At 41.2% G+C, this 14803-nt stretch overlaps 1 long non-coding RNA gene across 1 annotated transcript; it reads left to right on the top strand.

Moving 5' to 3' along the window:
* The first annotated feature begins 4587 nt into the window (after positions 1-4587).
* Positions 4588-12823, top strand: LOC134808593 (uncharacterized). The gene is made up of 3 exons (XR_010151879.1): positions 4588-5018; positions 5149-6907; positions 12386-12823. It is a non-coding gene; the product is annotated as an uncharacterized LOC134808593 (long non-coding RNA).
* The last annotated feature ends 1980 nt before the right edge of the window (positions 12824-14803 follow it).

Below are 14803 nucleotides of genomic sequence, written 5' to 3'. Positions count from 1 at the left end.
CATTTATTTTAATTTTTACTTTTTTGTTAATAAATGCCTTCCTTTCCTGAGTCTTCACATGATTTGTCCCTATGGATATGTCCACTTCCAAACTAACATATTAAGCACACGTTCAAATGAAAGTAGGACCCTAACCATTTGGCTGTATAGTGATGGGAGAAGCCTCAGACATCTCTATACATCTATGTGTAGACAAACAGAAGAACTGAGTCAATGTGAGCCTCGGGAATTCAAAAGTGGTTACTCTCTCTCTTTTTCTTTCTCTCTTCCATGTATCCATCAATCTATCTGAAAAGAAATTTTTAGAAATCTCTGAAGGATAGAATTGGAATTTGACATTTTTATTTTTTGTGTTAAGAAAACTCTATTAAAAGTAAAAATGTCAATGGACATCTGAATTGATAAGAAAAGATTACTAGAAGAGCTGGCTTTGCCTCGTGAAGTTTCTCAACCTTCAACATCAAATCATTGTTAAATAGTGATCTCTTGTTTTGCTTCTAGCCATCACTGATTTATTAGTCTATATCAGTAGATTGTTAAAAACTTTGCAGAATGAGATTTCATTTAGTATGATAGAACAACCATTTGAAAAGAAATAGCAACCACTCTTTAATTTCCATTGGTTGATTTTTTTCTGTATCTGTTCTTTAAAAAAAGTGGTCTCCACTACTTGTTTCCTCCCCTTAGAAGACTAGATTTTGTGGCCCATCACTTCAATCACTCCGTTAATGATGTAATTGTCTGTTAATTATTTGTCCTTCTACTGTATTCATTGGCAAAAATCACGATCCTGGAAAATTCAAATGTTCTGATTTCTAAACTGCTATATGAGGGATGCTGAATAAGCCTAGAAAAAAAAAAGGCACAACTTTGAAAATTGGAGTCATTACAAATTTATAGCTTCTAGTTCAAACTGGACCTTTTGTGCATCTTAACATCATTCTGGGACTCTAACGTCCTACAACGTCTCTTCAAACATCAGTTATCCTTGTTCTTTCATACTCCACAGTGGCTATGTGAACCATCTCCATTTTCATTGTTTCCTACTCTACCACCTACTGCCGCCTCACAGCCAATAGGCAGTCTCCTGCCCAACAAAGAAACTAGAACCACAGAAAAAGACTCCACCTATTCCCTCTCCCTCCACCTACCCATTTACCTGCATACATATTCATCATGTTTCCATCCCTTTTGCCAAAATTGTTTTCCCATCTAAAGTGAATTTCTCTGTGTCAAAGCTTCTATTTCCCTCTTTATTCTGCTTTTTTCCTTTACAAGGATCTTATTACAATCAATACCACTTCTTTCTCCTGTCTCTAGTTTTCTCCATTTAACATTTAAACATGCTTAAGTCTCCTTATTTTGTTTACTCCCTTCCTCAACCCAGTGTGTTCTGGCTCTTTCACCTCTTCTAAGCCGAAGTTGTGAAAAGTTTTCCTACACTCAACATTTTCACTTTTTTATCTCCCAATCACCCCTCAAACTCTGTCATCTAGTTTCCTATCAACATTTCACTGAAGCTGCCATAGCAGCACCAATGATCTTGATCCTAAGCCTAATGGACAAGGTTCAATATTTATCTTAGGTAAAACCTGGCCCCCTTTGGGGCTATGAAACAATACTCCCCAGATTTTATTTTTATTTTTATTTTGAGATGGAGTCTTGCTCTGTTGCCCAGGCTGGAGTGCAGTGGTGCGATCTCGGCTCACTGCAACCTCTGCCTCCTGGGTTCAAGTGATTCTCCTCCTCAGCCGCCTAAATAGCTGGGATTACAGGCACCCACCACCACGCCCAGCTAACTTTTGTATTTTTTTTTTTTTTTTTTTAGTAGAGATGGAGTTTCAGCATGTTGGCCATGCTGGTCTCGAACTCCTGACTTCAGGTGATCCTCCTGCCTACTCTTCCTCTCACGTTTTTCATCAGATCCTCTTCTGCTGCTGCTGCTTATTTCTTAAAATATCATTTTTGTCTTCAGGATTGATCTTATCCACTCCAACTCTTCAACTACCACCTGTCTCCTAATAACTCTCTAGTCTATATTTCTACCTCAGATGTTTCTCATTTGTTCCTTTCTTGTATATTTAATTCTACTGAATATCTTCTCTTCTATAGCATAGAAGCACCTTACTCACAACATTCCCAAAGTTGATTGTTCATCTTTCACCACAAATCCGTCCTGTTTCTTAAGTCCTCTGTTTCAGAAATGGCCCCAGCTTTCATTCAGTTGTATAAGCGAGAGATGTGGGTGTCCCATTTGATTTCTCCCTTCCTAAAATCCTATCAACCCTACTTTCTTAATGTTTCTTAGTATCATTTATTCATCTCCATCAGCACAACTTCAGATTAGGCCATCAATTACTGATTCCTGCCCATGAATGAATACTTTTCTAACAGATGCACCTGTCTATAGTCTTGTCCTCCTTTAATATCTCTATTGCAATCAGAGTTATACTTCAAAAATTCAAATCTGATTATGTCACTTATTCTATTAAACCTCTCAGTGTTTGGAGTATTTCCCAGTTTCTTCTCGTGGCTTTGAAAGCCCTCCATGATCTTAGCTGTCTAGTCTTCCTCACTAAACCTCACTCCTGCTCCAGGCATACTAAATTACTGGCTATTCTCTAAATTACATGCTTAATTTTGCTTTAGAGATTCTAATTCTACTGTTTTCTATGTCTAAAATATGCTTCCACTACCCAAGCTTTTAGGTTCCAGGTTTGATGTCAACACCACCATAAGTCATTTCTGAATAATTTACCACCCTCTGTTTACAGAATTAGGTGCCTATAGATGCCATTATAATGCTTAATACAATGAATTTTAATTGCCTGTTAATTTTTCTGTCACCCAAATAAGAGTGTCTTTAAGAGAGATATAAAATCTCTTTATAATTGTGTTTTTAGAGCTTACTGTATGTAGTGCCTGGCTCATGCAGATGCATGTAGATGTGCTATCAAAAACTGTTGGATGATTGATGTTAGTCAGCTGCCCAGAAAGTTGTGAGTTAACAGAAAAAAACTGGAGATACCAGGGTAGCTTATTAGGCAGGTCAGAGGACTTGCATAATAAAATTAAAAATAAATGAAAAAGTGTTATTATCAGAGATATACTGCCCATTTTATGCTGCAATCATCTAGCTGACTGGGGATTTTTAACAGTGCCATAACTCACCATCACGTTGATCCAAAAGCCACTATTCCATGTCAAATGGACAACTTCAATAGCCCTTCACCACCCCCTTCCAACAGTTTTTAAAGCAGGAAAGAAATACCACGTACATATATTTTTTAATTTTTATTAAACTAGCTAATTGAACAGATAGCTTGGACATATTCTGCTTATATTAGGTATTAAAAATACATGCAATAGTGCAAATGGTAATTCTCATTTAGAGTTGTTGGTATGGCACCAATTTTGATTGGTAGAGAGATGCATCAGAATCACCTTCAAACACTGCCTTCATAAGGAGACTTAGATCCCATCCATTATCACTGAACATAGCTGCCATAGACAGCTGATGTTAGAGGAAGAGTACCAGATAGCCAATATAGATATCCAACTGTGCAGGGTGGATGACAACCACTGATTTAAAGTTACATTTATTTATGGTCATGTAGTATGTAATTAATTTCAGTTCTAGAAATCAAGAATAAATTAGCTGCACTGCTTCTAAAAAGTCAAAGTAATAGCTTCTAATTATTATAAAATTCATATTTTCAAAGAAAATTATCATATATGATACATTCATAGAATTATCATAGATCTAGAATGAATATTAGAGTTAACTACTGTGTTATGAGGTCACCACTTCTCCTGTTGTCCTTCTCAGTTTCTCCCCAACCTCCCCTTTTCCCTAGTTTATAAGACAGGAGAAAAGGGAGAAAGCAAAAAGTTGGAAAGAAACAGAAGTAAGATAAATAGCTAGACGACTTTGGCACCACCATCTGACCCTGGTGGCTAAAATAATAATAATATTATTAACCCCTGACCAAAACTACTGGTGTTATCTGTAAGTTCCAGACATTGAATGAGAAAGCACTGTAAAACTTTTTGTTCTGTTAGCTGATGTATGTAGCCCCCAGTCACGTTTCTCATGCTTACTTGATCTATTATGACTTTTTCAGGTAGACCCCTTAGAGTTGTAAGCCCTTAAAAGGGCTAGGAATTTCTTTTTCAGGGAGCTCGGCTCTTAAGACACGAGTCTACCGACGCTCCCGGCTGAATAAAAAAACCTCTTCCTTCTTTAATCTGGTGTCTGAGGAGTTTTGTCTGCTACTCCTCCTGCTACACTACAATAACAACTAAAGCTAATAAAGTGCTTACTATGGGCCGATCACTGTTTTTTTTGTTTTGTTTTGTTTTTTTTTATATTAACTCATTTTCAGAGTTGTTCTACTTAGCCCCATTTTACATACTGAAAGATTAGTGCACAGAAAACTGTCAGGCCTCCGAGCCCAAGCCAAGCCATCGCATCCCCTGTGACTTGCACATATACGCCCAGATGGCCTGAAGTAACTGAAGAAGCACAAAAGAAGTGAAAAGGCCCTGCCCCGCCTTAACTGATGACATTCCACCATTATGATTTGTTCCTGCCCCACCTTAACTGAGTGATTAACCCTGTGAATTTCCTTCTCCTGGCTCAGAAGCTCCCCCACTGAGCACCTTGTGACCCCTGCCCCTGCCCACCAGAGAACAACCCCCTTTGACTGTAATTTTCCATTACCTTCCCAAATCCTATAAAACGGCCCCATCCCTATCTCCCTTCACTGACTCTCTTTTCGGACTCAGCCCGCCTGCACCGAGGTGAAATAAACAGGCATGTTGCTCACACAAAGCCTGTTTGGTGGTCTCTTCACACGGACTTGAGTGAAATTTGGTGCTGTGACTCGGATTGGGGAACCTCCGTTGGGAGATCAATCCCCCGTCCTCCTGCTCTTTACTCCATGAGAAAGATCCACCTACGACCTCAGGTCCTCAGACCAACCAGCCCAAGAAACATCTCACCAATTTCAAATCTGGTAAGTGGCCTCTTTTTACTCTCTTCTCCATCTTCCCTCACTATCCCTCAACCTCTTTCTCCCTTCAATCTTGGGGTCACACTTCAATCTCTCCCTTCTCTTAATTTCAATTCCTTTCATTTTTTGGTAGAGACAAAGGAGACACGTTTTATCCATGGACCCAAAACTCCGGCGCCGGTCACGGACTGGGAAGGCAGACTTCCCTTGGTGTTTAATCACTGCAGGGACACCTCTCTGATTATTCACCCACATTTCAAAGGTGTCAGACCACACAGGGATGCCTGCCTTGGTCCTTCACCCTTCGCGGCAAGTCCTGCTTTTCTGGGGGAGGGGCAAGTACCCCTCAACCCCTTCTCCTTCACCCTTAGCGGCAAGTCCTGCTTTTCTGGAGGAGGGGCAAGTACCCCAACCCCTTCTCTCCGTGTCTCTACCCCTTCTCTGCTTTTCTGGAGGAGAGGCAAGTACCCCAACCTCATATCTCTGCACCCCGATCCCTTATTTCCACGCCCCGACCTCGTATCTCTGCGCCCCGACCCCTTCTCTGTTTTTCTGGAGGACAAGAAACCCCCACCCCTTCTCTGTGTCTCTACTCTTTTCTCTGGGCTTGCCTCCTTCACTATGGGCAAGCTTCCACCTTCCATTCCTCCTTCTCCCTTAGCCTGTGTTCTTAAGAACTTAAAACGTCTTCAACTGTCACCTCACCTAAAATCTAAGTGTCTTATTTTCTTCTGCAATGCCGCTTGACCCCAATACAAACTCGACAGTAGTTCCAAATAGCCGGCAAACGGCACTTTCAATTTTTCCATCCTACAAGATCTAAATAATTCTTGTTGTAAAATGGGCAAATGGTCTGAGGTGGCTGACATCCAGGCATTCTTTCACACATCAGTCCCTTCCTAGTCTCTGTGCCCAGTGCAACTCATCCCAAATCTTCCTTCTTTCCCTCTCGCCTGTCCCCTCAGTCCCAACCCCAAGCATCGCTGAGTCTTTCTAATCTTCCTTTTCTACAGACCCATCTGACCTCTCCCCTCCTCACCAGGCCAAGCTAGGTCCCGATTCTTCCTCAGCCTCCGCTCCTCCACCCTATAATCTTTTTATCGCCTCCCCTCCTCACACCTGGTCCAGCTTACAATTTCGTTCCATGAGTAGCCCTCCCCCACCTGCCCAGCAATTTACTCTTAAAAAGGTGGCTGGAGCCAAAGGCATAGTCAAGGTTAATGCTCCTTTTTCTTTATTCCAAATCAGAAGCGTTTAGGCTCTTTTTCATCAAATATAAAAACCCAGCCCAGTTCATGGCTCATTCAGCAGCAACCCTGAGACGCTTTACAGCCCTAGACCCTAAAAGGTCAAAAGGCCATCTTATTCTCAATATACATTTTATTACCCAATCTGCTCCCGACATTAAATAAAACTCCCAAAATTGGAATCTGGCCCTCAAACCCCACAACAGGACTTAATTAACCTCACTTTCAAGGTGTACAAATAATAAAAAAAAGTTGCAATTCCTTGCCTCCACTGTGAGACAAACCCCAGCCACATCTCCAGCACACAAGAACTTCCAAACGCCTGAACCGCAGCAGCCAGGCGTTCCTCCAGAACCTCCTCCCCCAGGAGCTTGCTACAAGTGCCAGAAATCTGACCACCAGGCCAAGGAATGCCTGCAGCCCAGGATTCCTCCTAAGCCGTGTCCCATCTGTGCGGGACCCCACTGGAAATCGGACTGTTCAACTCACCTGGCAGCCACTCCCAGAGCCCCTGGAACTCTGGCCCAAGGCTCTCTGACCGACTCCTTCTCGGCTTAGCAGCTGAAGACTGACACTGCCCGACCACCTCGAAAGCCCCGTAGACCATCACAGACGCCGAGCTTCAAGTAACTCTCACAGTGCAAGGTAAGTCCGTCCCCTTAATCAATATGGAGGCTACCCACTCCACATTACCTTCTTTTCAAGGGCCTGTTTCCCTTGCCTCCGTAACTGTTGTAGGTATTGATGGCCAGGCTTCTAAACCTCTTAAAACTCCCCAACTCTGGTGCCAACTTAGACAATACTCTTTTAAGCACTCCTTTTAGTTATCCCCACCTGCCCAGTTCCCTTATTAGGCCGAGACACTTTAAATTATCTGCTTCCCTGACTATTCCTGGATTACAGCTACATCTCATTGCTGCCCTTCTTCCCAATCCAAAGCCTCCTTTGCGTCCTCCTCTTGTATTCCCCCACCTTAACCCACAAGTATAAGATACCTCTACTCCCTCCTTGGTGACTGATCATGCACCCCTTACCATCTCCTTAAAACCTAATCACCCTTACCCCACTCAATGCCAATATCCCATCCCACAGCATGCTTTGAAAGGATTAAAGCCTGTTATCACTCGCCTGCTACAGCATGGCCTTTTAAAGCCTATAAACTCTCCTTACAATTCCCCCATTTTACCTGTCCTAAAACCAGACAAGCCTTAAAAGTTAGTTCAGGATCTATGCCTTATCAACCAAATTGTTTTGCCTATCCACCCTATGGTGCCAAACCCATATACTCTCCTATCCTCGATACCTCCCTCCACAATCCATTATTCTGTTCTGGATCTCGAAAAATGCTTTCTTTACTATTCCTTTGCACCCATCATCCCAGCCTCTCTTTGCTTTCACTTGGACTGACCCTAACACCCATTAGGCTCAGCAAATTACCTGGGCTGTACTGCCCCAAGGCCTCACAGACAGCCCCCATTACTTCAGTCAAGCCCAAATTTCATCCTCATCTGTTACCTATCTCAGCATAATTCTTCATAAAAACACAGGTGCTCTCCCTGCTGATCATGTCTGATTAATCTCCCAAACCTCAATCCCTTACAAAACAACAACTCCTTTCCTTCCTAGGCATGGTTAGTGCGGTCAGAATTCTTACACAAGAGCCAGGACCGCACCCTATAGCCTTTCTGTCCAAACAACTTGACCTTACTGTTTTAGCCTAGCCCTCATGTCTGCGTGCAGCGGCTGCCGCTGCTTTAATACTTTTAGAGGCCCTAAAAATCACAAACTATGCTCAACTCACTCTCTACATTTCTCATAACTTCCAAAATCTATTTTCTTCCTCATACCTGATGCATATACTTTCTGCTCCCCGGCTCCTTCAGCTGTACTCACTCTTTGTTAAGTCCCACAATTACCATTGTTCCTGGCCCGGACTTCAATCTGGCCTCCCACATTATTCCTGATACCACACCTGACCCCCATGACTGTATCTCTCTGATCCACCTGACATTCACCCCATTTCCCCATATTTCCTTCTTTCCTGTTCCTCACCCTGATCACGCTTGATTTATTGATGGCAGTTCCACCAGGCCTAATTGCCACACACCAGCAAAGGCAGGCTATGCTATAGTACAAGCCACTAGCCCACCTCTTAGAACCTCTCATTTCCTTTCCATTGTAGAAATCTATCCTCAAGGAAATAACTTCTCAGTGTTCCATCTGCTATTCTACTACTCCTCAAGGATTATTCAGGCCCCCTCCCTTCCCTACACATCAAGCCCGGGGATTTGCCCCTGCCCAGGACTAGCAAATTTGCTATTCTACTACTCCTCAAGGATTATTCAGGCCCCCTCCCTTCCCTACACATCAAGCCCGGGGATTTGCCCCTGCCCAGGACTAGCAAATTTGCTATTCTACTACTCCTCAAGGATTATTCAGGCCCCCTCCCTTCCCTACACATCAAGCTCAAGGATTTGCCCCCGCCCAGGACTGTCATATTAGCTTTACTCAACATGCCCCGAGTCACAAAACCTAAAATACCTCTTAGTCTAAGTAGACGCTTTCACTAGATAGGTAGAGACCTTTCCTACAGGGTCTGAGAAGGCCACCGCAGTCATTTCTTCCCTTCTGTCAGACATAATTCCTCAGTTTAGCCTTCCCACCTCTACACAGTCTGATAACAGACCAGTCTTTATTAGTCAAATCAGCCAAGCAGTTTTTCAGGCTCTTAATATTCAGTGAAACCTTTATATCCCTTATAGTCCTCTGTCTTCAAGAAAAGTAGAACAGACTAAAGGTCTTTTAAAAACACACCTCACCAAGCTCAGCCACCAACTTAAAAAGAACTGGACAATACTTTTACCACTTTCCCTTCTCAGAAGTCAGACCTGTCCTCAGAATGCTGCAAGGTACAGCCCATTTAAGTTCCTGTATAGATGCTCCTTTTTATTAGGCCCTAGTCTCATTCCAGACACTGGATCAACTTAGACTGTGCCCCCAAAAAAACTTGTCATCCCTACTATTTTCTGTCTAGTCATACTCCTATTCTCCGTTCTCAACTACTCACACATGCCCTGCTCTTGTTTACACTGCCAGTTTACACTGTTTCTCCAAGCCATCACAGCTGGTATCTCCTCGTGCTATCCCCAAACCGCCACTCTTAACTCTTGAAGTAAATAAATAATCTCTGCTGGCAGGACTATGCTGAATCTCCTTAGGCACTCTCTAATCAGATATCCTGAGTCGTCCCAATTCTTAGACCTTTTATACCTGTTTTTCTCCTTCTCTTATTCCATTTAGTTTTTCAATTCATACAAAACTGTATCCAGGCCATCACCAATAATTCTAAATGACAAATGTTTCTTCTAACAACCCCACAATATCACCCCTTTCTACAAAATCTTCCTTCAGCTTAATCTCTCCCACTCTAGGTTCCCACGCTGCCCCTAATCCCACTTGAAGCAGCCCTGAGAAACATCGTCCATTCTCTCTCCATACCACCCCCCAAAAATTTTCGCCGCCCCAAGACTTCAACACTATTTTATTTTTCTTATTAATATAAGAAGGCAGGAATGTCAGGCCTCTGAGCCCAAGCCAAGCCATCGCATCCCCTGTGACTTGCACATATACACCCAGATGGCCTGAAGTAACTGAAGAATCACAAAAGAAGTGAAAAGGCCCTGCCCCGCCTTAACTGATGACATTCCACCATTGTGATTTGTTCCTGCCCCACCTTAACTGAGTGATTAACCCTGTGAATTTCCTTCTCCTGGCTCAGAAGCTCCCCCACTGAGCACCTTGTGACCCCTGCCCCTGCCCACCAGAGAACAACCCCCTTTGACTGTAATTTTCCATTACCTTCCCAAATCCTATAAAACGGCCCCATCCCTATCTCCCTTCACTTGACTCTTTTCGGACTCAGCCCGCCTGCACCGAGGTGAAATAAACAGGCATGTTGCTCACACAAAGCCTGTTTGGTGGTCTCTTCACACGGACTCGAGTGAAAAAAACTTAGCTAAGAATACAACCTAATAAGTGGCAGAGCCACTATTTGAACCAGAAAATCTGCTACTAGCATCTGTGTTTTAACCAATATTTTATTTTCCTCATATTTTATAACTGAATTCAAGGAAATTTAAACAAATTGACCCAAAACTTTAATACCTCTGTGTATATATATTTCATATATGTATATCATTGTGTTTATTTTATTGATAAATATTGCTAACTCTAAAAGGAGTTGTTAGTTTTTTGGGGGCTCCTTAGAGGATGACTAAAATTATGTGCATCTTAATAAACTTAATAGAACTCATTTAACAGTAAATTGTAATATGGAAAATAACAGTATGGTCTGATATTTTGAGCTCTTTTCTCAACTATGGATAGCAATGGGAAAACTTTTTGGTAATTCAATTTCTTTATTCCGCTAACCAAGCCTGATAGCCTTCCATTTACATTACAAAGGGAAACATTTCACAGAAAATGTTTCACAACTGAATTCCATAAAATCTACCTCTAGTGCTCTATTGCTTACTAGCTAGTCCTCTCTCCTGGATTGAGTAAAATAGGCTACATGGAGAAGTCATTTGATAAAGTGGAAAGGCCACTGGTGTATCAAGAGGCCAAGCCAGTAGTATCAGCTTACTCATTAATGAACTTAAACATGGCTTAAGCTTTTTTATTTTGCTGATTCTTGGTTTCCTTGCTGGTGAAACTGTTACCACCTCACCAGGTTTTTGCCCACTGCCCAGATAGAGCTGAATACTGAGACAGCAGATATTGCACTAAAGAAAGAGTTTAATTATTGCAAGTAAACCGAGCAAGGAGGTTGGGTGGTCATTCTCAAAGCCTCCTTCCTGAGACTTCAGAGGCTATGGCTTTTGAAGATGATTTGGTGGGCAGAAAGGCTAGAGTATGAGTGGTGCTGACTGGTCTGGGACGAAATCACAGGAGTGTTGAAGCTGTCTTCATGCATTGAATCAGTTCCTGGGGAGTGGGGGAGTTACAAGACCAGTCAAGTCAGTTCCTCGGTTGAGGTCATGGGCTACCTGCTTGGTGGTATTCGTTGGTCCATTTGTAGGCAAAGTCTGAAAAATATCTCAAGGACCAGTCTTAGGTTTTACAATAGTGTTTGTGGCTCCTGGTACTGTGGAAAGAAAGCTGAAAACAATGGCAGTTATCATTTATGCCTTTAGCTTAGCAGAAAAGATTGCAGGAGGCAAGATCCCCAGTGATCAAAGCTGCCAACCCGCCCCCACCCTCTTGGCCAGTCCACCTTCTGGAAGGCATCAAGAGGGGCTGCATGATCTAATGAACATTATTCTTTAGGAGAAAAACAAGTTCATTAATCCTGCAGGCAGCCTGCCCAGAGGCTAGGACAGGAAGATACTCAATTATTAGTGACTACCATTTATTTAAATGACTATGTGCAAGCATTAATGCATAGAACAGGAAAAAGTCAAGAGAGAAAGGAAAATATCTTACCCAAATTCACTATAATGTTAATGCTGTTCCCTTTTTAACTTTGATGAAGGTGGTTTCAAAACCTGTGAGGCACGCAAAATAGTATCAGAAGGTTTAATAAACATCTGACACTTCTCCTCCTTAATGAGAGTTTAAGACGAGAACAGCAACAAACTTGCTCATAGGCTTGTATTCCCACATTACATAGACCAGTGGAATTCCATATCAGGTCACAAGACATAATTCCAGCTTTCAACACAGAAACTAAAAAAAAAAGCATAGGGGGAAATAAATTAAGTTTAAGGCTTCCCAAAGTCTTGAACTAACACATAGGAATATGGCTTTTCTTATAACGAGAGAGAGAGAAAGAGAGAGAGCCAGGATTTGAGAGAGACAGTCCTGAGAAATAAAAGTAAAATCTTAAGAGCCCTAACTGACTGACTGGACCATCTCTTGCCCAAGGGGACGCCAGAATAATCTTTAAAACTGAGTTCTCATCCATGACAGGATAAGAAGTAGGACATGCCTCATTATACCCGCTCCCTTGCTAACCACAATTAAGCTTTCTTCTTCCCTAAGGGCTGAACAGAAACCAGGGAGTTATAAAAACTCCACAGCTGATATCAATCAATGGCCTGATACTGCTCCCTCCCTTTTCAGTTTTGGCACAGCAACCAAAGAGCCTTCCTTCCTGATGACAGACCACCAACCACGGAGTGATTCTGGACAGTCTATGGAGGATGCACAGTGAAGGTTTTCATGTCCTCCGCTTCACCTTCAGATGTTAGAGGGCTGGGAACTCCATCCTCTGATAATGCAAATGCCACCATTTTTGCTCAAGGGGCCCATGAAGGGGCATGAAGCTGAACTGCACATGTGAATGTTTCTCCTTTCATAAATCTTCATGACTCCTCCTATAGCTTACTAAATATGTATATTGGGCTACCTTGCTCAGCAAAAATTCCTGTTCCCTTTGCCCTTCCCTCCAAGTATCTGTTTCAAGCTTCTGGGGGGAAGCTATGCTTCCCAGCCTGTCAGAATGGCCACTCTGCAGGCTGCAATCCTTTATGAGAAATAAAGCTCTCCTTTTTAAATTTATGAACCTCCTAATTCTTCAGTTGACAGTCCAAAGTCCATTTTGTAGAATTCGCTCAAAACCCAGGAAAATTCCTTCCTGAAAAACTCTTTATAGAACCAGACTGCCTCTGTCTGAAGCTCTTTCAGACCCCGGGGCCTGAATTCCTGACTCTGTCCTTCACCTTGTGTTGTGCCCAGCCTAATTTCATCCTAGCAGTGATTTCATTTACCATTATACTTATCACTTGCCCAACCTATGTTCTGTTTACCTTTATCCCCTCGGCCGAGCCTGATCCATATCTAGCTTTGCTTGACTAATTTTAAAGCTTCCTGTTCATTTTCACTCATAGATTACCTGATATATAGAATCGCTGCACCTTTCCCAGAGCCCCTGGCCAGACTGTATTCTATATCCACATAGCAAAGTATTTAAACTCATTCTGGTATTTATTTATGTCATGGGGAAAAGTAAGCGTGGATTAAACATAAAGATAGTGTTAATGTGAAGACAGGCAATAATTCATCAGTTCTTTAGGTGTTAAATGTGAAATTTAAATATGCATTAGTATATTTGAGTTATCCTTGTTTTTTATTTTTGAGAGTAATGTGACTCAGCTAGCAATTGTGGTTGTGTGATTGATTGTAACTTGTCTGTGGCTCTCTGGGACCTTCCTGAAAATGAAATCGACCATCTTTGAGTGATAATGTCAGTGGGATAGAATGTGTCACTGGATAATGGTCTCCTGCTGCTGCATAAATGCCAAGGCAAGCCAAAGGTATTTATGGGGAAAAAGTTCACACTGAGCTTTTTATTTCAATGCAAAAGAAACTGAATCTATGGTAGCTACCATTACTATAGCTTATGCTAAATGTAGATTTCATGAATGCAGATAATGGATGTTCAAGGCAGACTACGATAGTCAAGTCATTCATTTTTAAATTCAACGTTCTGATTGGTTTAGAAACTTGAGTTCTAGTGCAGTTAAGCACATTTTAAATGAGATTAATTTCTCAAAAATGAAACACTTTCCTACATATGATTTTTAACACTTATCCAGATTATTTTAGACTATATTAGGCATATTTGAAATGTATGTATGTGTTTTTATAGACTAGAAAAAGTTGAATAAATAATATTCAGACATCTAGAAACAACATTGGCCAGCTTATTCTATAGTAAAAGGTAAAAGATTTTAATATGTCAAACACTGCAACCTCTCAAGCAAAAATTAATTTATGTTACTTGAACTGCATCTGATGAGAAAACATATCTATATAGGAAATATTTAATAAAAACTTGATAATTATAATTAATTGAGAACATGTTCCAAATATGAAATTTACTCAGAAGACATATGTGATATTTTTTGGGTAGTAAAATGGTATTACCCAATTTTCTTTCCCTGAATCTGGCAAAAATTGTCATACTGTTAGTTTTGTACTATACAACCTTCTAAGATTAGATTTACTCTGTAGGGAAAGTGGTAAAATGAAATATAGATCCATAACATATAATATACTGGCCAATGAGAAGTAATATGTAAGTCTAGGTAACACATTTACTTGAACACCCTAGAAGAAATTGCCCTGAAATGTGTGAATATAGTAGCCCACTCTGAGCCTTTTGCTGGTGGCAGTCATTAAAGAAGAAATTGATATAATTTGTAACCAAAAATATATGAATATATTTAAAAAACTGTTTTGTGAACTGTCTGAAATAGGTTAGTGGAAGTTAAAAGCAATATTATCCATACACATATACCTACACCTGAAGAGATGTCTGATTTTAAAACCCCAATATTTCCATCCTAGAAATCCAAGATAGCTCAAGTATCAATCTTAATCCTGTGGTTTGAAGGTGATTAGCACTTTCAAAGGAAATGAAAATTTTATTCATTGTTTTGACTTTTTTGTTGTTTGTTTTTTGTTTTTTTGTTTTTGTGAAGGCCATTCTGTATATGGGTGCGTTGATACTTGAAAAATCACAAAATTCTCATGAAA

The sequence above is a fragment of the Pan troglodytes genome, chromosome 17 (genome assembly GCF_028858775.2).
Source record: "Pan troglodytes isolate AG18354 chromosome 17, NHGRI_mPanTro3-v2.0_pri, whole genome shotgun sequence".
Classification (NCBI taxonomy): Eukaryota; Metazoa; Chordata; class Mammalia; order Primates; family Hominidae; genus Pan; species Pan troglodytes.
This window is presented reverse-complemented; position numbering and strand designations above follow the sequence as displayed.